The sequence below is a fragment of the Passer domesticus genome, chromosome 5 (assembly GCF_036417665.1).
Source record: "Passer domesticus isolate bPasDom1 chromosome 5, bPasDom1.hap1, whole genome shotgun sequence".
NCBI classification, from domain to species: Eukaryota; Metazoa; Chordata; class Aves; order Passeriformes; family Passeridae; genus Passer; species Passer domesticus.
Window position 1 is genome coordinate 43,000,986 of NC_087478.1, and position 21,255 is coordinate 43,022,240.

The 21,255-nt window shown below is 42.5% G+C and overlaps 1 long non-coding RNA gene across 4 annotated transcripts; it reads left to right on the forward strand.

Moving 5' to 3' along the window:
• Positions 1 to 90: 90 nt before the first annotated feature.
• LOC135300374 (uncharacterized) lies at positions 91 to 21,000 on the forward strand. Of its 4 annotated transcripts, none has more exons than XR_010362258.1 (3): positions 91 to 496; positions 10,037 to 14,269; positions 14,673 to 21,000. It is a non-coding gene; the product is annotated as an uncharacterized LOC135300374 (long non-coding RNA). The 4 variants fall into 4 exon arrangements; XR_010362259.1 differs by having other exon boundaries at positions 10,037 to 14,210; XR_010362257.1 differs by having other exon boundaries at positions 10,037 to 12,481; positions 14,062 to 21,000.
• Positions 21,001 to 21,255: the final 255 nt, after the last annotated feature.

A 21,255-nucleotide genomic window follows, 5' to 3' on the forward strand; every position in this document is an offset into this window, starting at 1 on the left:
CGGGGGGGCCGGGCCCAGCCTCCCCCGCCGCCCGCCCGGCCCCGGGCCCGGCCCGGCAGCCGCGGAGGGGCGCGCAGCGAGCGCTCCTCGCGCTCCGGGCGGCTCCTTGTCACGCCGCGGGGGCGGCCGGAGCACCGCGGAGCCCCCCGCGGAGAGCGGCGCGCTCGCCCCTCAGCCGCGTTGGCCGGTCCGGTCACAGCAGGGCCGGGCTGGGGCTGCTCCCGCTGGGGAGCCGGGAGAAGGCGGGCTGGATGGCCGGGTGGTCCGCGGTGCTGGATGGCTGCACCGCCCCAGCCGCGTTCGGCCGTGGGAAGCTCTTGGACCACGCTGCTTTTGGTGCTCGAATCCCACGGTGCTCCGGCTTCTCGTAACGAAGCAAGTCTCACCCGAAGCAAATTACACACATTCCAGCAGCAATTTACTTTTCCTGAAAGCTGTAGTGCACCGTCAGAGTGACAAGCTGTTCTCAAGTTAAAATAGAATCCGATCTCGAAAGGTATTTATTGTTAATTATTACAGCCTTTCTGTAATAATGTTAAATGCAGGAATCCGGAGCTCCCGCTGCCGGGTGTGTGGAGGTGAATCGTGGCATGGTACACCTGCACACACCCGGGTGAGCCCGAGTGGCCAAACGCGGAGCAGCAGGTTGTGCTGTCCCCGAGGACAGGACCACACATTTCAGAGTCGGAAGGATGTGACTTATCTTAGGGTAACCCATTATTTCAAGTTTTCTCTGTGTCCTGGTACATTATTCAAGTAATTTTTCATGAAACCTCAGTCCTGTGAGCCTATAGAAACCCACAGAAATTAATTTCTAGCAAGATAGTTAACAAATAAAGAGCAGACAAGTTAGGGAAAACTGTCATCACATTTACACTTGAACTTAGTTTGACAGGAGCAGTTTAGCTGAAGCAAAAGAATATTCACTGCCAGATTAGTATTAAGTTTGTAACGTTGTGCCATGGAGAGCAGCAAGCCAAGAGTACTTGGCCATCAAATTTTGGCCATCATGTTTCTGATGCTGAGACAAATGTTGCTGCTTTTGATCTTGTGGTATATGGTGTCACCCAGCACAATGTTGCCTTAAGGTGCTCAGATGGTGGGGTTGTCACTTGAGTGCAATGTGCATGACTAGCAGTTTGTTATCTTGGTTATGGTCAGTGTCAGCTTTAGGCTAAGATTTGCTGTACTCTTTTTGTGCATTTGTGTCTCCTGATGCTGGTTGTTAGGTTCTGCTCTCTCAGGTCTCATTGTACAGACTTCAGTAGTGCTCCTATTTACTTGCTCAGGTTGCTTCTTCCCTTTCTTTTGTCTCCTGAAAACGAAGAGCCCTGTCCATATTACATGTACAGTAGGATGTTTTCAGAGTCACTGCAGATGACTATGCCCAGAAAGCAGCAGTGTTTCCAAGAATACTGCCTGCTACAAGCATTAACTCTTCTTGGCCACTACCCAGTGTAAAATGCTGAGACACATCCCTCTTCATGTACCTGCTGTCACCCCAGCTGTGACAGACCCTCAAACAGATTTCCTTTCTTCCAGACATTCCTCACTGAACTGCACATGTCCTGCTTCCATGAGGTTGGATTGTGTAAGCTTGATACAACTACTAGTTTACTAATAAGTGAAATGGGTTAGTAACAAAGAATAAGAACATCAGCAATAGTTCTAGACCACAGACATAGGGGAATCTTCTCTGGATATTTAGCTTGTTTTCTTTGTAGTTACACTCAGGAAAATATATGTGCTCTGAAATATCTTGTTTTCTGAAGAAAATCTCAGGGTGTGATTTAAAAAGTGTTGAAATCCTGATATTTAGGTGTTGCAATACTAAAATTATATATATGGGCTTCTTATAGTACTCCAAACATCAGTGCTTGGTACCTTGGCTTTTTATCCATATAGTAGGATTCAATACTTTGGAGCAGGCTTCATCTCCTGATAAACCAGAAACTACCCAAAGTCAGCAACAGAAAGAGATTTTTCAGAGAACAACCTCCTTGGGATACCTAACAACAGCTTGTGGAAGTCTGGTTCCCATCTCAAGGCCAGAGCTTCCATCTTCTCAATTCAGGGCTGAGCATTTGCCCTGAAGATGGGCCCTGATGTCCAAAGATATGTGGTGTGTTATCTGTGTTAGATAACTCACCTCAGTGCATGTTTTTAAATTACTTTCTCATAACAGCTCTGTCTCCTTGCACTGCTGACCTCTGCATTTTTTTTTTTTCTGGAGCTGTAAAAATCTAAGTACATCACTTTATTTTGAAAACATAAGTATTTTAAGATAGGTGAAAAGTTTGGAATCCAGACCTATCGAGAAATGTGGCGAGTGGGGATTTGTGATACAACTCCAGGCCATCTGGCCAAACAGCAGCAAACAATTAAATCTACTGACTTGTCTTGTCTTGTCTGAGATAACATCATTCAGGGCCTCAGGACTGCTTGTGTTTCCACTCTTTCATCCCATCACTGTGGTTTTGGGGTTTGTGGTGTTTTTTGCTGGTTTTTATCAGTTGTTATGACTATACACAGCCTTTGGCACCCACGTTCTCCTGCCCCTCTGCTGCTGTAACTTGATGTTCCTCCTCAGTCCACTCACTCTTACATCAGTTTGTGTGCCCCTTTTCTCTTACAGTGTTAGTCCATTTGCCATGGTGTTCAATACCAGACATCTTCAGAGGAAGTCTGAACACAGACCGATGTGTGATTTGGTGGAATTGATCCACTGTCTGCAAGAACAGACCTTGTACAAAAACACACTTCCTCCTCCAAAAACCCTCTAATAGAAATTATGACCACCAAGAATTGTACAATTATTTTCGAGCTTGTTTTGACAAAGCCACATTAGTTTGCTCTTCAAAGAGCTTTAGCCACATGCAATAATGCCACTTAATCAGAATATGATTGCTGGGAATTCCACCCCGTGCTGGACAGCTCAGATGAAGTCTGGAGACTGGAGTCTGGATAACCAGCATTCAGCATGAGTATACCTGCTTCTTATTTCCTCTGACCTTCACTCATATTTTTTGGTGTCTTCCTTCCACAAAACTTCTCAAATCAATCTGTCTGCATTTCCTTCCCTCCAAAAATCTTTAGGCAACAGTGTGCTGCCTTCTCATATTTGGGTAATTTTACAGTATTACATTACCAGCTGCATGGTGCTACATTACAGTGCTCTCAACGCATTCCCACTAAGGAATTTGCCAATAACACCAACTTTTTGTTATTTTTAATGTCATACTTTGCTTATCAGTGCCCAAAGCCAAACATGAAGAAAAGGTGATGCAGTTTCTCGTTAAAGTATCACTAATATACCATTCTTAAAATACTCTAACAATTCCTCTATGTGTGCATTTTGTTGGCATTTTTGTCCTTCTGGAGGAATTAATCATTTTTTCCTGGACCAAACCACTGTGCTTTGACATGTACTGTCCCACTGAGCTGTTAAAGTGAATCCTGGATAAACACATGAAATCTTCCAGTTCTGCCTGAACAAGACTTGTGCTGATTGAGAGGTTCTGTCTGGAGAAACACAGCTGGATGGCAGCCAAAGAGGTAGGGCCAGTTTGAATCATCTTCCCTAAAGACTGCTCCAAATTTCTTCTGTCGTGTCCTTATTTTCCAGTTTTTCACAAATGAACCAAAAGTCCTGAAGCAAAATACATTCCTTGTCTTGTCCCTCTGTCATTGAAGTCCAATTCCCACAAAAATTACCCCTGCTACTGTATGATCAACATTTACAGGGTGAAAAAACCCAGGACATAAATTACTTTTATCCTCCAATCTTTGTCCAGTCATGTCATCCTTCAGCAGCTCCTTGTATTGGGAAAGAATTTTTTTTCTTCATCCTATCTGCAAGAATCAAACAGCCCATCCCCTAGTGCTGCCCCACCTCTCTGAGGTACAACCTCCTGCTTGTTTTATTCTTCCTCAGCCTATCAGCCAGCTCCCTCCAAACATCTTGCTCAGTGATGTTGACTCCACTGAAAATAAAAGAACTCTTACAAAAGTGGCATCTGAGTTTTGGGCTGACTGGTTTACTTAAAGTTCTGGTGTCCAGACAATTGATAGTACAGAGCATTTTACCAGAGCAGTTCAAGAGGTGCCCTGGAGCACACCAAATATCACCAGGCTCCAGTTTCACATATGTGGATGCAAAGATTTTTTTTTTCTCTGGTGTTTACTGTGTAATACTGTCAGATGTAAAAATGAAAACACATTATAGAGTACAACCTGCTCTTTAAAGGCAGCATGTTTGAAATGCCTGTAGCCAGCCTCGTTTCTGCAGGTTTGGGTGCAAAATGTTGCTATGGGAACAAAACCATCTCTCCACCCAGTCGGCTGAAGCAAGAGGTGGGTTTTTTTTAAATAACGAGATTGTCTTTATCTGCCCTTCACCTAGCCAGACAACAGAAGAATGAGAACAACGATTTTCACAGCCAAACCATAGAAAATGTGACTCACTGCCAAAAAAAAACCATATGAGCTTCTTAGGTCTGGGAGATTGACATCTTATTGTAGAACATGAGCAGACAATAAGAAAAACTGACACATCAATCTCATTTGACAGTGCAATCAAGGAAAGAAATGGGTGTGAAACTGTTCAAATCTAACTAAACCTTGCATTGGGAAGGAAAGCTTGAAGAGGTCTTCAAAGGAATTGAAAGAGGAATAGTTCTAACAGAGAAAAAGACTTTACATGGTTGCGTGATTGCCTCCTTTACCCTGCACACATCTTGAGGCTGAGTTTATGTTATGGGTTTTCTCTTTCATGAGCTGGTCCTGCCCATCCCACCACAGGAGTGTCCAAGCTGTTCTCACACAAGCTAAACCCTGGTGCCTACAAAAGTCAGTATTGACTTCCCTCAGTGCCCAATGGGACAAGGCTTGGGTGGGCTCTGTCAGGTCCTTCACAGTGGACTCCAGCATTAATCTCTTCATTAATGTTTTGATTCAGTCAAGGTGAGCCAGAGACCTCCATCCACAGCAAATTAAAATTTACATAACATAGTTTGATCCTCTCTGGTCTGGAATGATGTATTAGTCCTGTGGCTCTGCTAAGGTTTAGCAACATCTTTAACTACAGTGAGCATTTGCTTAAGTCCTTCCTCTTATCAGTCTGTAAGCAGAAAAGATACTTCCAAAAAAACCCCAACAACTGAAACAGATCAGTAATTTTGGGGTAGTTTTCAGACTAATTCAGACTCTGCTTGTTGACAGTGATTTTTTAAAACTTTCACATGAGGGGAAAGTAATAATAATAATAATAATAATAATAATAATAATAATAATAATAATAATGTTTTAAAATCTGACTAGCCGTTTTATGAATGAGAATAAAGTCAGTCTTTATTAATGAGTGATCGAACTGTCAATCTTCACTCCTCTTAGTTATTAAAATGAATAAAAGCATACCCTTATCAATCTTGGATTCTGTACACTTGTCACATGCTGTCTCTCTCCTCCAGGAGATGTCAATTTAAAGCAGTGAGACAGCTCACAGAAGAAAGGAAGTAGCTGTCTGCTCACAAGGCCCATAATAGAAATAAAATAACACTATATGCACAAATACAAAATGAAATGTGAGCATCAACCCAGTTACTTCCTTTGTACTAAATGTAAGAAAATGATCAGTCCTTTGTCATTAAAATCTGGGAGGTACATGATCTTGTTGGTGCCTCTGTGAACACTTCGATCTATATTCACTCAAGGAATTTGATTGTAACTGCAAAAATTTGGTGTTATTCCTTGTTCAAAAAGCAAAAAGATTGGCTCATCCTTGCTAAACATTGTGTTACCACAATTGTGGTGTAACTGTTGGCCTGGTGTGATTTTAGCTGTTGCGTTCAGAATCATTGAAAAGCACTTCATGTTTTCACTTTTCAGATAGCTATTCAGTTGCTTTTGCTGCTACTAATGATTCACCTAATAATTTTTCAACACAAAGCCAAATCCTGCTATTATTTAGTAAGACTCCCATTGAAGGCAATCCAGATTCATCATACCAAGACATTATGCTGATAGCATTGGCTGAGAAAAATACAAAGGTTCTCATGTTGGGAGTGAATTCAGGATCTTCTTAGATCCCAGAATATCTCAAGTCAAAATAAAATTGCCATATTTAAACCAGAAACTAAATAGATTGTGTGTTTGCTGTGCCTGCAGAAGAGGGAAACACAATATATCCCTTTCAGCCTCTACAGAGAGTGGGGGAAATCAAAGATTCATGCCTTCCTCAATCATCTCTTCTGTGTTTGGCTGAAATAGAGTTAATTTTCTCTATAGTAGCTGGTATAGGGCTGGGAACAGTGCTGGTAACACAGAGATGTTGCAGCTATTGCTGATCAATGATCACACAGCATCAAGGCCTTTTCTGCTTCTCACCCCACCAGAGAGAGGGCTGGGGGTGCACAAGGAGTTGGGAGGAGCACAGCTGGGACAGCTGACCCCAGGTGGACACAGGGATTTTCCACACCATATGGCATTGTGCTCACTATATTAGTCTGGGGCAAGAAGGAGGAAGCAGGGGACATTCAGAGCGATGGCATTCATCCTCCAAGTCACTGCTCTTTGTGATGGAGCCCTGCTCTCCTGTAAGGCTGAACACCTGCCAGCCCACGGGAAGCAGTGAATGAATTCCTTTTTCCCTTTGCTCACGTGTGTGGCTTTTGCTTTCCCTATTAAACTGTTTTTATGTCAGCTCATGAGTTTTTCAAGCTGTTACCTTCTGATTCTCTCCCTGATCTCACCGGGGTGAGCGAGCGAGCAGCTGAGCAGGGCTCAGTTGCCGGCTGGGGTTAAACCACAACATCATCATTAAAAAACTCATACCTTCACAAGCATATGTTTGTGTTCCTCACCTATGAACTCAGAGCCAATGGCCAGCAGCAGCAGGGAAAGCAGAGAAATCCCAGCAGTGCCAGCTGGACTGACTTAGCTAATGAAGTGTGCATAAACAGCAAACATCCATCATCATAAATTATCCTCCATGTCCCCTTTCACATCCAGTCATCTCCTCACATCTAATGCTTCTTAGACAACCTGTGACATCCGTGGCCTGAATCCTGCAAATGACTAGACTGAGTAGGAAATGTGCTCTGTAAACATACTGTTCATTATAGCCATTTTACCTACTGCCAGATGGATTGATTTGAAATGGTTTATTGCTTACTCACCTTTTTGCGTATTTGAATTAGAAGAGTTAACAAATTGCCTAATAATCAAGAATCAAGTGCATCATGCCAGTAAAGACTATGAAACTGCCTTTTCTGCCTCCATAGGCTGTTGCAGGAGAGCTGAAAGTTTTACATGGGGGTATTTTTATCTGAACAGAGTTTGGCTTTGTTAAACAAGCTGCACCTTGCAAATAAAACCTGTACTTCAAGATTATTAGTAGGAAAAACAAATATGAAAATATTGTATCTTATTAATTGGCTATGGTGTTGTTATTTTTATCTATTTTAAACAACATAGAGAGAACAGAAAGATAGGTCTTAGTAAAAGAACTCAACTGGGACATAAAAAGTTGATATTAGAAAGATATTTTTTCCCAGAAAAAAACAATAGTAGCAAACATGAATTCATTCTCTATTTCAACATGATCCAGTACTCAAGAGATTAAGCTTATTTCTGTGATGGCATTAGTATCAGTATCCAGCAGTTATTAGTAAAGCAAATACAGACCAAGAGAACCAGAGAAGCATGTATTTTAAAGCACATGAGTAAGCTTAAGGAGCAAAAATCTAGTGAAAGGAATAAAATATCCCAGTCAGGTAGAGCAGAGCAGAGTTAATGGAAATACATTATCCTGTGGCTGAAGAAACAAGCTCAGCCAGACCTTATGCTCCCCTCCAGCATTTTCACGGAGTGATGGTGGATAGCTACCCTGCTACTTAGAAGATTAGCTGTGTGTAACTTCACTAAACTCAGCACACAGAACTGCATTTGTAGCAATTTCAGTGGCTGTCATTCTGGTTCAAGTCTGTAAACTGTCTAAAAGATACAAAAGTATGTTTGTATTTGATTTAACCTGCTCCATAGATATAGTAATTCTCCCCCCAGCTGCTGCTGCAAAAAAACAAGTCCAGCTTTTCCCAGAGCTGGCTAACTCAGATACAGAGCTGGTGCATCCAGGAAATATTTTCCATCTTGAACTGCAGTGACATTTGAGAATGCCTGCCCTCTGGAAAGCTGCCTGGCCTGTAGATCTTTTATCAAACTGGGGTTTGCTTTCACTTTTGCATTCTGTCTGAGCATACAGAATTTTTGATTTTATTTAAATGAACAGGTATTAGTCCTGACTCAGCACAGCCTTAAATAATATCTTTAATCACTTTCTAAAGGTGATTAAAATTTACTGTGTGTTGAAATGCTTTCTTGCACTGACTCCATACAGGGCGAGACTGTTCTGAAATGACTTTCAGTCTTAGCATTGCTTTCCACTGCCTCTGGAGAAGAAATGCAATTGGAAGTGTCATTCACTGCATTCCTTCCCAATCCACTAGGAGTGTCTTCTCCACGTGAAGGGTATTGAGAGGAGCAGATCCTCTCTCATTACAACTTATCACACAGGGCACAGCTCTCAACAGCCCCACAGCAAATCCACACCAAACTGTAAATATGACATAACATGGGGCATTGAAAGCACCACAGTTCACTTCAAAATCATAATAATGACCTGCTTTTTATAGCAGTAAGGATTTGAGAACATGGCAATTCAGAACACATAGAGAAATATATCTCTGCCTTTCCCAGTTGGTACCTTTGGTGGCTTTCATTCACACATGAGATGCTTTTTGCCTAGCTCAACTGCTGGAAAGTTGTTTACCTCTGCCTTGCCTATAAGCAGGCTCCTTTCATGAGAAATGAAATAAATTTATTTAAAATTAGTAGAGGAATATCCGCTCCACTCAATACTCCTTTCCCACCCAATAACTGCAGCTGGTTTCCTTCTTACAGAACAAAAACGACTTTAAACAGCAGGAGTAATAAGGCATAAATTTGGCAAAAAAAAGGTGTGACTTTTTCCAGAGCCATTTGGAAAACAAATCAGGCCCTTTAATTACCAAGTAGAAATAAATCTGTCAGGCATTTACTGACAGTTTTTCAAAATTATCTTTAGCATACACAGCACAGAGAAAATGTAACTTCAGTGCCCAGTGTTAGATCAAAGTTTGTCTGCTGTCTATTAGAATGAAAAAATAGATGAAGTCTGAGGGTGACAACTGGTATTTCAACACAAAAATGGAAACTCTCAGACATAAAAGGGCTTTTGTCAAGATGATCTCCATTTAAAGCTCAACAATGTAGACAGTGACCAGATTAAAGACTGCAAGCACTAGAACCCACAAAAGGGAGACACTGAAAAGATTACTTTTATTTAGCTAGCATTCTCTTATCTGTTAACATGGTGTGCTGTGAGCAGTACATGGGCTGTGCAGAGCAAAAGGGAACACCCTGGATGGCTGTGTTGAATTACCCAAGCAGCGTAATGTTTACTGAATGTTTACTGCTCCATAAAACCCATCATATGGAAATCAATTCCCATCACAGAGGTTGGTGTTATATATTTTGGCTGTTGAATTGTAAATCAAATGGTGGAAGCTCAAGTTCAATATATAATGTGTCTTAATACAAAAATTTTTTATTTTTATTTTAGCACTTACTCTACACAACTATGACGTCTTGTTTTGAACAAATGCAAAATAGAAATTGTCTGTGGTAGCATGTATTAAACTGATTCAGCTCTTGTAGTCTGGCAGGAAAAGGGCAGAGAAAGGCCATATGCCTATTGCAGTGACAGTCAAGCCCTAGAAGGCCATTACTTTCTGCTTAGAAAAAATAGGTGGGATCTTGGGCAGCATGAAGAACTCACAATGATGAGGCAACCTTTTGCCTCATGGTTTGGCTTATTATTTTCAAAACGTCAGCTGTTAAATGTAGGTAAATACAAACACTGTTGCACAAGAGCTGGAACTAGAGAAAACCACATGGCCATATGCACCCACCAAAATAGCTCTGTTTTTTTTTCTCCCAGGAACTGATCATATGCCCTGTTTCCTCTGCACACCCTGAATTCCCGCCTGCTTCCAGTGCTCATTGCCTGCTGCCCCACTGGCTCACACCCCATGCCAACTGACCAGCTGGGACACCCAACATCACAGGAAAAGTCACAGAAAGCAGAATCTGATGAGATACCTGGCTTTGATTTTATTTTAATTCTGATTTCCCATTTTTTGCATGATTTTAAACTGATGGTGATCAGTGTGACATACAGTATCACTGCTGATCAGGGAATGCAGTCCCAGCATTGCTCTTGAGTCTGCAGAAATGGAGAAAACTGAGAACAGCAAGAGACTAAGAGCAAAGTAGGAGTTTCTATCTTTCCTTAACAGTCCCCTGACTATACCTACCCCAATAAAAAGCACTTGCATATGAGTCATCAATCATTTGAAAGCTCGTGAGCAGGTTATGAGCTGAAATTATTAACAATCCTCAGAGGGGTGGGGAACACTTTTTGCTCCACGGCCTGTTCTTCCCCACAGAAGTCACCAGCCTTATTGCACCCCTAATTTCCTAGTTCACAGGTTCCCCTGAGTGGAAAAATGAGGTGTGCAAGTACTTATCCTTCTCACCATTGCCTCTAAAGGCCAGGCAAACCTACTCAGGTCTGCATGCCAACTGTGAGGCTAAGGTAAGTATAGAAGTACACAGAGAGCCAAACATCTTGGGAGAGTGGCTGGTTCAGAACTGGGTGTGAAAGTGCTAATAATACAGAACAGCTTAATATTTTTCTTTTTTATTTGGAAAAAAAATAGAATTCCTATAATTCACATAAATTAGAGAGAATTTGTTCTTTGGTTGTCAGGAACTGAGGAAGATGTGTAGGATGAACATGTAGGATAACCTGGCATGTTTAGATGCCCATGAACCTCAGGAGTAACAGCATAGTTGGCTGAGGATTCTTTTCCACTGACCTTGATTTTGAAGGCACTGGGGGAATTCCAGGAGACTGAAAGAATACTTATGCTGTGCTACTATATAAAGTGTTGAAAAGCCTTGACTAAGATAAATAGCAGTGACACTCCCTAGCAGGGACAGGGAGTGTAGAAAAGACATGCTGGTAGAGACAACAAAGAATGACAGTACTCCAAGAATGAAAAATAGGCACAGAATGTCAATTGTGGTGGTTTTTCTGAGATTTGCCAAAGAAATCTCGTTTCATCATTTCAGATTACAGGTCTGTACAGATACCTGTGGAGATGTAACACACCTAGGTGATTGCAAGGGGGGTAATTTTGTACTGTGTAAAACCTAATGAAAAGTTAGCAATATACCATGTCAGAAAATCTCTTGCTAAATTGTTTAGAAACAACAGTTCCCATAAGTATAGTTTTATTTAGCTCTTCCCTCTATATTTCAAGGACATGCTCCAGGTTGTCCTCCCTCTCAGTGTTTGCTAATATGTAATTCAGGAGCTCTTTGCTTAGAGGGAGGTGTCTGAGAGCGGAGCTGGGGCTGCAACCAGCAGAATATGGGTGCAATGGGAATGCCAGGGTACAAGGTAGGTCCAGAGCACGTGGTGAGCAGGACTCAGCACTGGAACTAGAGGAGCCCAGGGCTGCTGCCAGGTGCCAGACCACAGAAAAGCTTCTTGGATGGACCTGTTCACCCACTGCCTTCAGAATAATCTGAGTTCCCTGTGCAATCCTTCAGCAAACAAACAAAAATATCTACCATGTCCTTGACTAAGTGCTGGAGGCTTAATGGGAGTAAAGCAAGCAGGAGGAGAAGGATGAATTTTACACTTTTTGTACAGGATTGGTATGATAGGTAGTCCTCATTCTGAAAAGACTGATGAAAAATAGAGAGTGCAGAGAACCACAAAAAAAAAATTACAAGGGCAAAGTGCTTTTCATGGAGAGATGGAGGGTTCCATCTGTTTAGCTTGTCAACAAGAAAAGTGAGAAGTGACTTGCTTACAGTGTGTAAGTGCTTCCCTAGGCAGAAAATACTGGGCAGTCATCACTTCTCACAGCTTGCAAAGAAAGAAAACAGGATCCAGTGGCTGAAAGCTGGAGCCAGCCAAATTCGATTAGAAATTAGGCACAGATTGGTAAAGATGCCTCCTTAGTAAACACGTGAGCGAGGCGAGAGGGTTCCACAGAGCCAGAGAGGGTGCTTTGAGAGATAGGCTTGAGCCAAATGAGACAGCTTACTCAACTTTGAATAAAATAAATGCAAGTCAGTGATTTCTAAAAGGAGGGATTAAATTGTCAAACAACAACTTAAAAAAAAAACCAAACAAATCAAGCTCTTAGGTCTACTTTGCTCAATTCATGGACATCTGTCAGACTAGAAGAATAAGGGGAGACATTTCCAGTCTCTTTTCCTAACAAAAGAGTCACAGCTGGGAAACTGCCAAGAATGACATGCTAGGAAGACAAAATGGAAATCTTACACCTCTGGCTCCTTCATACTGGTAAGTAATCACGGAACCTTCCTGTTAGAAAGGTTCCTGGGGGATGAAAATGAAAGACCATCTTTAATTATACTGGCCACTGTATTGATGCATTTGCATTAAGCACTCAGCTCCACTGGTGATGAGCACAGCATCATTAACATCCAGAAGGGGCAGCCTTCCAGGATTAGAGGAAAGGGGAGAGGCAGAAGGCTACTGGTGTGAGAAGGGACAGCAGATCCTGGTGCAGGAAGTCAGGGGTGGCACAAAACCACTTGGCTGTGGCTGAGGGGAGATGGACAGGAGGCAGCATGCAAAGCTGCAGTGGCAGCCCCTGGAATGAGGCAACGCAGGATGGAAGGTGGCCAATAGCCTGCAGGAAATTGAAGGGAAGAAGAAAGATGTGCAGATGCACCTCTGAGTAATAACACATTGTCCAAGAGAAGCAAAACTATTACCTGCAGAGAACTTCCCCCTGCTTTGCCCTCAACTACAAAATCTGTTTACACTGCTGGCCTCCCACTGCCTGCTACAGTCATTGCTGTAACAGCAGTGTGTCCTGCTGGGAAGAAACCAAGCTGCAAGGGAAAGTTTGCTCTTGGATCTCACCAGCTATTGCTACAGTGCTCTCAACATCATGGGGCTTCCCAGCAAAAACTGAACAAACCAGCACAGCGAGTGAAAAGCTCTTCAGTGCTCTTAGAGGCTTCAGTAAAATGCAAAGACAAAACATTTATGCAACCCATGGGCCTGGGCTTTCTTGACCTACTGTGGCATGACTTTTGGGGATTAAAATAAGAGAAGTGGGAATTTCAGTCAATGCTGGAGGTGAAAATGGGTCCCCAGTAGACTTAAAATACATCAAAGCTAAATAGCTACCAAGAGACAATTACAGGCTTAAGCAAACTCATGTGATAAGCACAAATATTCCTGTATAACATGCCTATATAAATGAACATGTGTTTATTAACCCTATTTAGGAGTTACTGTCTTTCTTAGAACAGTTTATTTTAATTTATAATTCTTATTTAAATGTTTTTAAATGAGGCAGAGGGCATGGACAGAAAGGGGAGGACAGAAAGGAGGACAAGAAAGTCCTACAAATTCATTCACGGCTCCTTGTTAACACTGACAAGCTCAGAAATTATCTAAATTCCTGCTGATGTCTTCTTTTCTGAAAGCCCTCTGAAAATGTAGGAATAATAATACACAGGTGCTAGTCTAAGGCAGCTTTTCAACACTGATTATTTTCAACACTGATTCTAAGGCAGCTTACAGTGGGTGATACAAATGGTTTTTTTGCCTTAATATCTTTCTGTAACAAATGCTATTTTGTTAATTGCAGAGCACGAAGGTAATTATATGTGGAAACATGGGCTGTGACATGAGGGTGTTCATTTTGGCCAGTGTGGAGTTAGACAAATAGATGGTCGATCATGGCTTGCATTTCCCTGTTGCTGAGTACAAACAACAATTACAATCCTGATTAATGGGAGCTACAAGTAGAGATAAGAACCCACTTGGGCTTTAAAAGAAACAAAGTTTACTACATGTAGAGAAGTCCTACAGATTAATTGCTGCTCACTGCTTTCCTTTTGCAGATACATCACTGCCCTCACAGGCTGGGTTTGGATCATCCAGTCAGTGCTTCACCATGATGGACATATTCACTGTTTTTGATGTTTGCTTTTTGAAAACCAGTTTGTGCTTTTCTTCAGCTGCCAGACACAAGCCTGCAGCCATAGGATGGGTGAGAAGGTGGCAGGGCTACTGCCAGCCCCCTGTAGCTCTAAGGTGGCTGACATGGGGGTGAGTTGCACAGCAGTTACTTGCTGTCCTTTCTTATGTAAGCTGCAGTGGTGAGTGGCAAGCAGCAGAGAGGACTGTGCTTCGGAGAAGCTTTCCAGCTCTGAGGAGGAAGGCTGTTATTAGCACAGAGTTGATAGATGTTCTAACAATTGCTTGGATCCAAGTGAGGGGCTGGCACCTTGCCAGGAGGACAGATTTGTTGGGGGTGAAGGGTAAACAGAGCCAGGTATCCACTTCCCATCTCCGTGCTTTGTGGGGGAGTGGTTGCTGTGGACTTGTGTGAGCCACAGCAGGGGCAGCACGGGCAGATCCAGCGCAATGGGTAACACCATTCCCCAGTCACTGGGCAAAGCTGGATGATAGATTTGGGATTAACCTCTGTGCCTCTGTTTTGTTGTTACAGATGTAAACAACCACGGAGAACTGCAGGGGAGCAGAGCAGGCAGCCTTGGAGCTGAGCAGGGCCCGGTGCTGCTGTCTCTGAGCAGCCCTTTTGGGGCAGGCACAGCCCTGCCTGCAGCCAGCGCTGGGCCCCAGCCCGGAGCACCCACGCATGCAGCATGCACCTGCCTGAGACTGACTGCAAGTTTTGCAACCCGCTTTGATGAGTGCAAACAAAAATATCCATCGTCAATTTAATTCTTCATTCAGCTCTCATAATTGGTTACAGCAAGTGATAGTTGGGTGTTGAATTAATTTTTGCCCTCTCAAGTTCTGTACTTTAAGATGTGTCAAAAGACATGTTGCTATTTGCTGTAGTTTGTGGTGATCCTGGAAATATCTGCTTCTGTTGCTGCTTCTCAAATCTTAAACTTCAATGGCTAATTCAAGCTTTAAAAACTCAAAGACTAACAGAAGTGTAAGGAATTTTTTGAAGGAAAAGATCAACCAGAAAAAAAATCAATCAGAAATTATCTGAAGTCTATAATTTGAAGTCTGTTGGAAAGAATTTCAAGCTGATAAAACACAAATTAACTTTTGCTGTCAGTATTGACAGCAACAACATTCCAGGACAGAGAGACACAAATTGAAAAATGTTATTTATAAAAACGAAGCCAGATTCCACTGGAGAGGAATGCAAACTAAATAGCAGGAGCTAAAGGAAAGCCAGGTAGATTTTGGTGGTAGGGAACCCCCATGGCTTCCAGGTGCTACCCCCAGCGTCTTGCCCTGTCCATGAAACAGAAGAAAGGTAGTGCAAATCCCTTGTTGGCCTCTGTTTCTATTTCCAGACTAGCTCTTCTGCTTTGGATTCACATTATTAATGGGCTCCCTGGGGCACAGACATCCAGAAATTAAGCTTTGTATACCCAGAAGGCCAAGAGCACTGCCAAGAGTTGGCAGCTGATGGAGACTCATGGTGACGAGGCTCAGAGGGGATGTCCCCTGTCAGAGGCACAGAGGTCTCTGTCTCAGGGTGGCTTTGTGCTGAGTGCACCAAGCCCTCCTAGGCTGGGTCCCAGACAGATGTGAAGGTCAGACTGAAGATGTCGAAGGTCAAGTGAAGATATGCCAAATAACATAAATGTCATCCTTGTGCCAGCAGTGATCTTGCTGCTGTGTTGCAGGCTAGTGAGGTGTGTCTGAGGCTCATGCCTATATTATTTTTTTTTTGGAAAGTAAAGCAGATCCATGAATTCCCCAACATCCAAGGCAAATAAATCCTTTTTTTTTTAAACACAGTTACTTCAAATGAAAACATGCTATGGTTTTCTTGATTTCTCTGGCCATTGCCAGACACAAGGAAAATGCTACACACATATTGCTGAATTTGATTTTGCCTCACTGGATTTTTATGGATGGTTACCCTCAAAAAACAAATTATTAATAGGCCTGTGTCTAAATGCTCAACCATGTGAGACTTCATCTGTTACATTCAGGCTGTGTTTTGATAGATTGTTATTCCATTAACTAAAAATCCTTTGGGCTATGAAGGATATAAAACAGTCCTACAACCACTTGCCCTAAAACTAATATTTAAATATCACAGGGAAAAATTGAGTAGTCCATTAGAGGAATGGGAAAGGAATTACATCATAGACAAAGAGAATGAAATAGATATGATTTCTAGAAGTATAAATCAATGAAAAATAAAAATATTTTGAACTGTGATTTAAGTGATGCTAACAATACTACAAATCATTAAAATTGATTTTGTAACCCCCTTGTTGTTTCAGAGATTAAATTACACTAAAAATAATAATGTAGTTTTGGTATAATTTACATAAAGAAAAAGCTAGGCTCCTAAAATTTCAGTTTTCTGCATATGCTTCTTAATGGGAACAAATTCCAAAACCATTTTGATTTTAGAAGCAATTTGGGAAGCTGTCCAATGATTATTGCTCCTGCTCTAAATTCCCAGGCAAAAATTAGCCACTAACTTTTATTTTCACTCATGCACAAAATCAAAAATTCTTGCTTAATCTCTTCTGCCTTTTCTGGTTTATAGTGCAGGATAAACACAATTAAATGAAGAAATTAATGATTTTAATTAATGAGCAAGAAATTTTGATTTGAATATGAGTTTTAAACTAGCATTACACATCTATATAATTTGATTTTGAGAAAGTTTAGCATTCTTTGTTGGAAACTTTGTAATGCAATTTCTACCTAAATATAATCTTGATGCTAAATGTGGTATTTCTTTTCCTACCTATGTACCCATGCCCATTTGTGTATACAGATCTTGACTGGAGTACATTTATTCGTGTTCTAATTTTTTTGTACACTGATAATATTTAAAACCAAAGAAATCATTAGTCAGAACCTGTAAGCAGAGAGGAGATATATAAATCTAAGTCTTAAAGTGCTTTTTAAAAAAACCAAGCCCTCCCATAGATGATTATTACATATGTATATTTCAAAAACAATGCTTTTTTCCCCTCAAGGTCCTGGTTGAATTCTGCCTTTTATGTTCGTTGCCTGTGAACAAAGCTAAGACCACCTGCAAAATTCATCAGCATGGCAAGTGACATTGCATGGGTTCCAGTGATTAAAAAACATAAGGAAATAGCCAGACCTGGTTTTGGCCCTTCAGCAAAGGGAAGTCTCTGGCAGCTCTGATTTCTTCTGCAGATTGAGCACAGTCCTGCTGGCAGCTGGGTATGGGGCACACAGCAGAGCACTCCCCTTCCTGGCTCCATGCTGGAGGTAAGTCAGCATCAGCTCTGGCACGAGAGCCTTGCTCTGCCTGGCAAGCAGAGGGTGGTGTTCAAAGCCCAGCAGGTCTCCAGGACTGAATACCTGCTGGGCCCTTCCCCACTGCCACGGGCTGCTCTGATATCTTTCAGTGAGATAAGCTTCCCCTTGGTGCAATCCAGCATCCACTGCGGGCTTTGCGTGAGGAACCTGGAGTGCCATTTACAGGCTGCCACTTTCGCCCACACCTTGAAGTTCCCACTTTTGTACACTCCTTGTAAGCACCATGTGAAAGCAGAGCCTTTAGATCTGCAGGTTTTTTAACCTCTAAGCAAAGCAAGGATCTACTCCCTCCCTCCCCACCAGCTGCCATCAGAATAATAGGCCCCAAGGAATTAGTTAAATCAAAGGTTTCACTCTGAATGCATCACAGCTGTGGAAAACATTTACTTCAGGTTTTTGGGGCTGATGACTTCCAGCTCTATCCAAAATAATTGCCCCTGTAATTCCAATCAAGACTGCTTCCCAACACCAACTTTAGCAGGAAACATCCTAAAAACTGAAGCCTAAAGTTACTTGACATAGAAATATGAGTTGGTGAGTATCTGAATGCCCTCAGTGTGCCCTCAATGAGCCAGCTGGGCACAGTGTGCAGGACTCAGTAGTATGGCACTAGTTGGGCAGGAAGTGACAAGGCCTCCTGCCCTCTCCTTTCAGCATCTTTAAATGCCTTAGGATGTCCCTGCCTGTCAAAGATTTCTCCTCTTGCTGTAACTGGAATGGTTATGAGATGGTCTCCTGAAGCTCCTTTCACCACTGTTCTCTGCTCCAACATGTCCTGGGCAGTTTCAGCTGAGAGGGCAGAGAGGCAGCAGCGAGGCAGGATGCAGTGCCCATGGAGGGAAGGGCACCGTGCCAACGCACGGGGCTGGGCTGGGCCTGCTGGGGGCACAGCAAAAGCCTGCAGGCAAGGGCTGCTCAGGACCCTGGGGATGTGGAAAGCTACTGGTACAGGCACAATTTCAAAATAAAAAGTGGGTTTCAGCTGCTGCTCCTGGCAGAGGTACCTGTCTTATTCTTAAAGAGTCTGTTCCCATATCAGAAATTTGTTTCTTTTAAAACTTATTTAGTGCAAGAGGAATATTTCTGTCAGTGCTTTGGCTGCACTTGGTTGAAAACACCACTGTGACACTTGACCAGCTTGGCATTCAAAATGTCATTTAGACCAGAAAGCAACTGAACCTGAATACTGAGGCAGATGTCACGAGCAAAGGTGAACTTCTGTAACTGAATGAGGTTGCTGATAAAAAGACTGAATTGCAGAAGCATTTGCAGAAAGTCCAGCGGAAGACCGCTGAATCTTCTGCATATGCTTTATTTCCTGTATGTGCCTTGTGCAATCTACCTTGGAGCAGCAATGCTGTAAGAGATGTCACTGAAAGTTTGCATTTAAAATCCAGTATTTGCTGGTTAAAGCAGGATGAGCAGGTTTCTGTCCTCTCCAGAAATGGGATTGATGATATTTCTAAACTAAGCTACTTAGTCCTAGACTTGCTTGCAGGCCAGGAGGACATGCTCATTTTTCTCTTTCTATGTAGCATTGCTGCACACACAGTTGTTCAAAACTGTTTGTTACCTCTACATTTCTGTTCCAGATGACAACAAATGACAAAGAGGCTGAGATCTGTTCTTTTAGCATGGAATGTGTAGGAAGAGTTACTGCCTATCCCCTAAGTACAGAATCTCATCCCCAAATGTACCTCCTGGTGTGTGTTTAGGATGCAGTCCAAAAAGCCACAGGACAAAGAAGGAAGAGGAATGAAATTGGTAAAAAAACACATTAAGGAGAAATAGAGACAAAAAAAAAATTAAAAGTTAATTGCTGTACCTGTGTTTGAGCCCACAGGGCTTGCAGAGATGAGTGTTAGTGATGAAGCTCTCCATTGGTGCTGGGGCAAACTTTGTTCTTAAGGTCACATAATCCATCAAGATAAAAATGTTAAACAAGTCCTTTCCACTTATGCTACTCAGTATGGTTCAAATTGCTTTTCAGCTGTGCCCAGTGCTTTTGCTGAATTAAAGTAAATTAAACATTATCCTTTTCTAATTAGATAGGTTAGAAGATGTTGGTGCTACTTCCTACTAATTTAAAGACTAGAACTAATTTAAAGAAATTAAAGCAAAAAACTCCACCTTTAAACAATGAATTAATCCAGAATTTGATTTAATAAGGAAGAATACAACTGAGGGTTTAGAAACCCAGTCAGGTGGGCATGCAAAGGAAAATCAGCCAGTGTGGAGTCAGTGGTGCAGCCACTGTGGAGACTATTGGGGAGCACAGGTTTTTCCTTCCTGACACGCAATTGCAAGCATGTAATACATCCAGCCCCCTTCTCAGTCATCTTTAACAACCATTTCTGTAAGTCATTACACTGAGTGTAATTGCCAAGGGGCTGGCAGGGGGGTCTCTGTGGGGAGAGGCCAGGGCTGCCCTGTGCTGGATGCAGCCAACGCACCACAGGGCACGGCTCAGTCTGGCTGCCAAACAGGGGCACCTCTGGGAAAGAGGATTTGAGGTGGGGCAAACAAATATTGCACAGGCAGAGGATGGAAGGGGGAAGAGGTGGGCAGCAGTCACCTGAACACCAAGTTGAAAGCAGGAGGAGGGTGAGGAGGTGCTGCCACAGCTGAGATTCCTGGCAGCCCCAGGAGGAATCCACAGCAGCAAGCAGGCATTTCCCAACAGCACGCTCAGCCTGTGGAAAACCCATACAGGCTTTATCTGAAAGAACTGCAGCTCATGAGGAGGAGCCAGGCTGAAGCAGGGGGCAGGAACAGCAGAGCCCACAACAGCTGTTACAGACTGACCACCATCCCCTGAGGAGGAGGCACGAGTCAGAAGTGAAGGTGTGAAGTACTAGGAAGGGAGGCTGGTGTTTTACAGTTTTTGACTTTTTGACTATGCAGTTTTAATTGGCAATAAATTAAAGCCTCTTTTGCTCTTGATGGTAACTGGCAAGCACTCTTCCCATTTTTCTCAACCCATGACGTTTCTCTTTTCTTCCCCAACCAGCTGAGATGCTGGAGTGAATGAATGAGAGGCTGGGTGGGCACACCTCCCATCAGTTATCCACAGAGTAGGGAATCAGGTACAGAAGCCTTGTGGAGTGGGCAAGCTTTGCTAAAGCACATATGCAGACTAGAACAAAAGTCAACCATTAGCAAGATACAGAAAAAAGCCACAGCCCTCACTTTCAAATGTGAACTTGCCAGCTTCACATTTTTGAGACTGGTTGCTGGCACATTTTACTTCTCTACCTCCTAAAAAGGTGTGCAATATTGAACTTCCCAAGACCTTTAAGAATCTTGACACAGGAGAGCAACAGTCCATCTCAAACCCTTACGAGAGTATCTTGTAATGCACCTGCACAGCAAAAGAGATCTTTGTGACAGAGCACCCTCTTCTTATGGCTGAGTTCCCTTATGGGTGAGATGTCATTTGATCATGTAGCCTTACAAGTTTTATATTATGTTTCATCCCATACTGGAACAGAGCAGTGTGTTTTGCATACTCATGCACATACATAGGAACATTCATGAATGAAAACTATAATCCTGACCGGTCAAACTATTCTATCTTGTCTTATAAAATTTTAAAGAGTTGGCTTGCCAAAATAGTACATGAAGAGTGCATTATCTGCCATGCAGAGACAGCAAAAGGATGATGTTAAAGATGAGAAATTTGTATTTCAAATGTGTATTTGTATTCTGCTGAATGACACAAATATGAGTAACCATCACAGGAATGGTTATTACGCTAAAAAGAGTTAGAGAGCTGCTTATGTGAA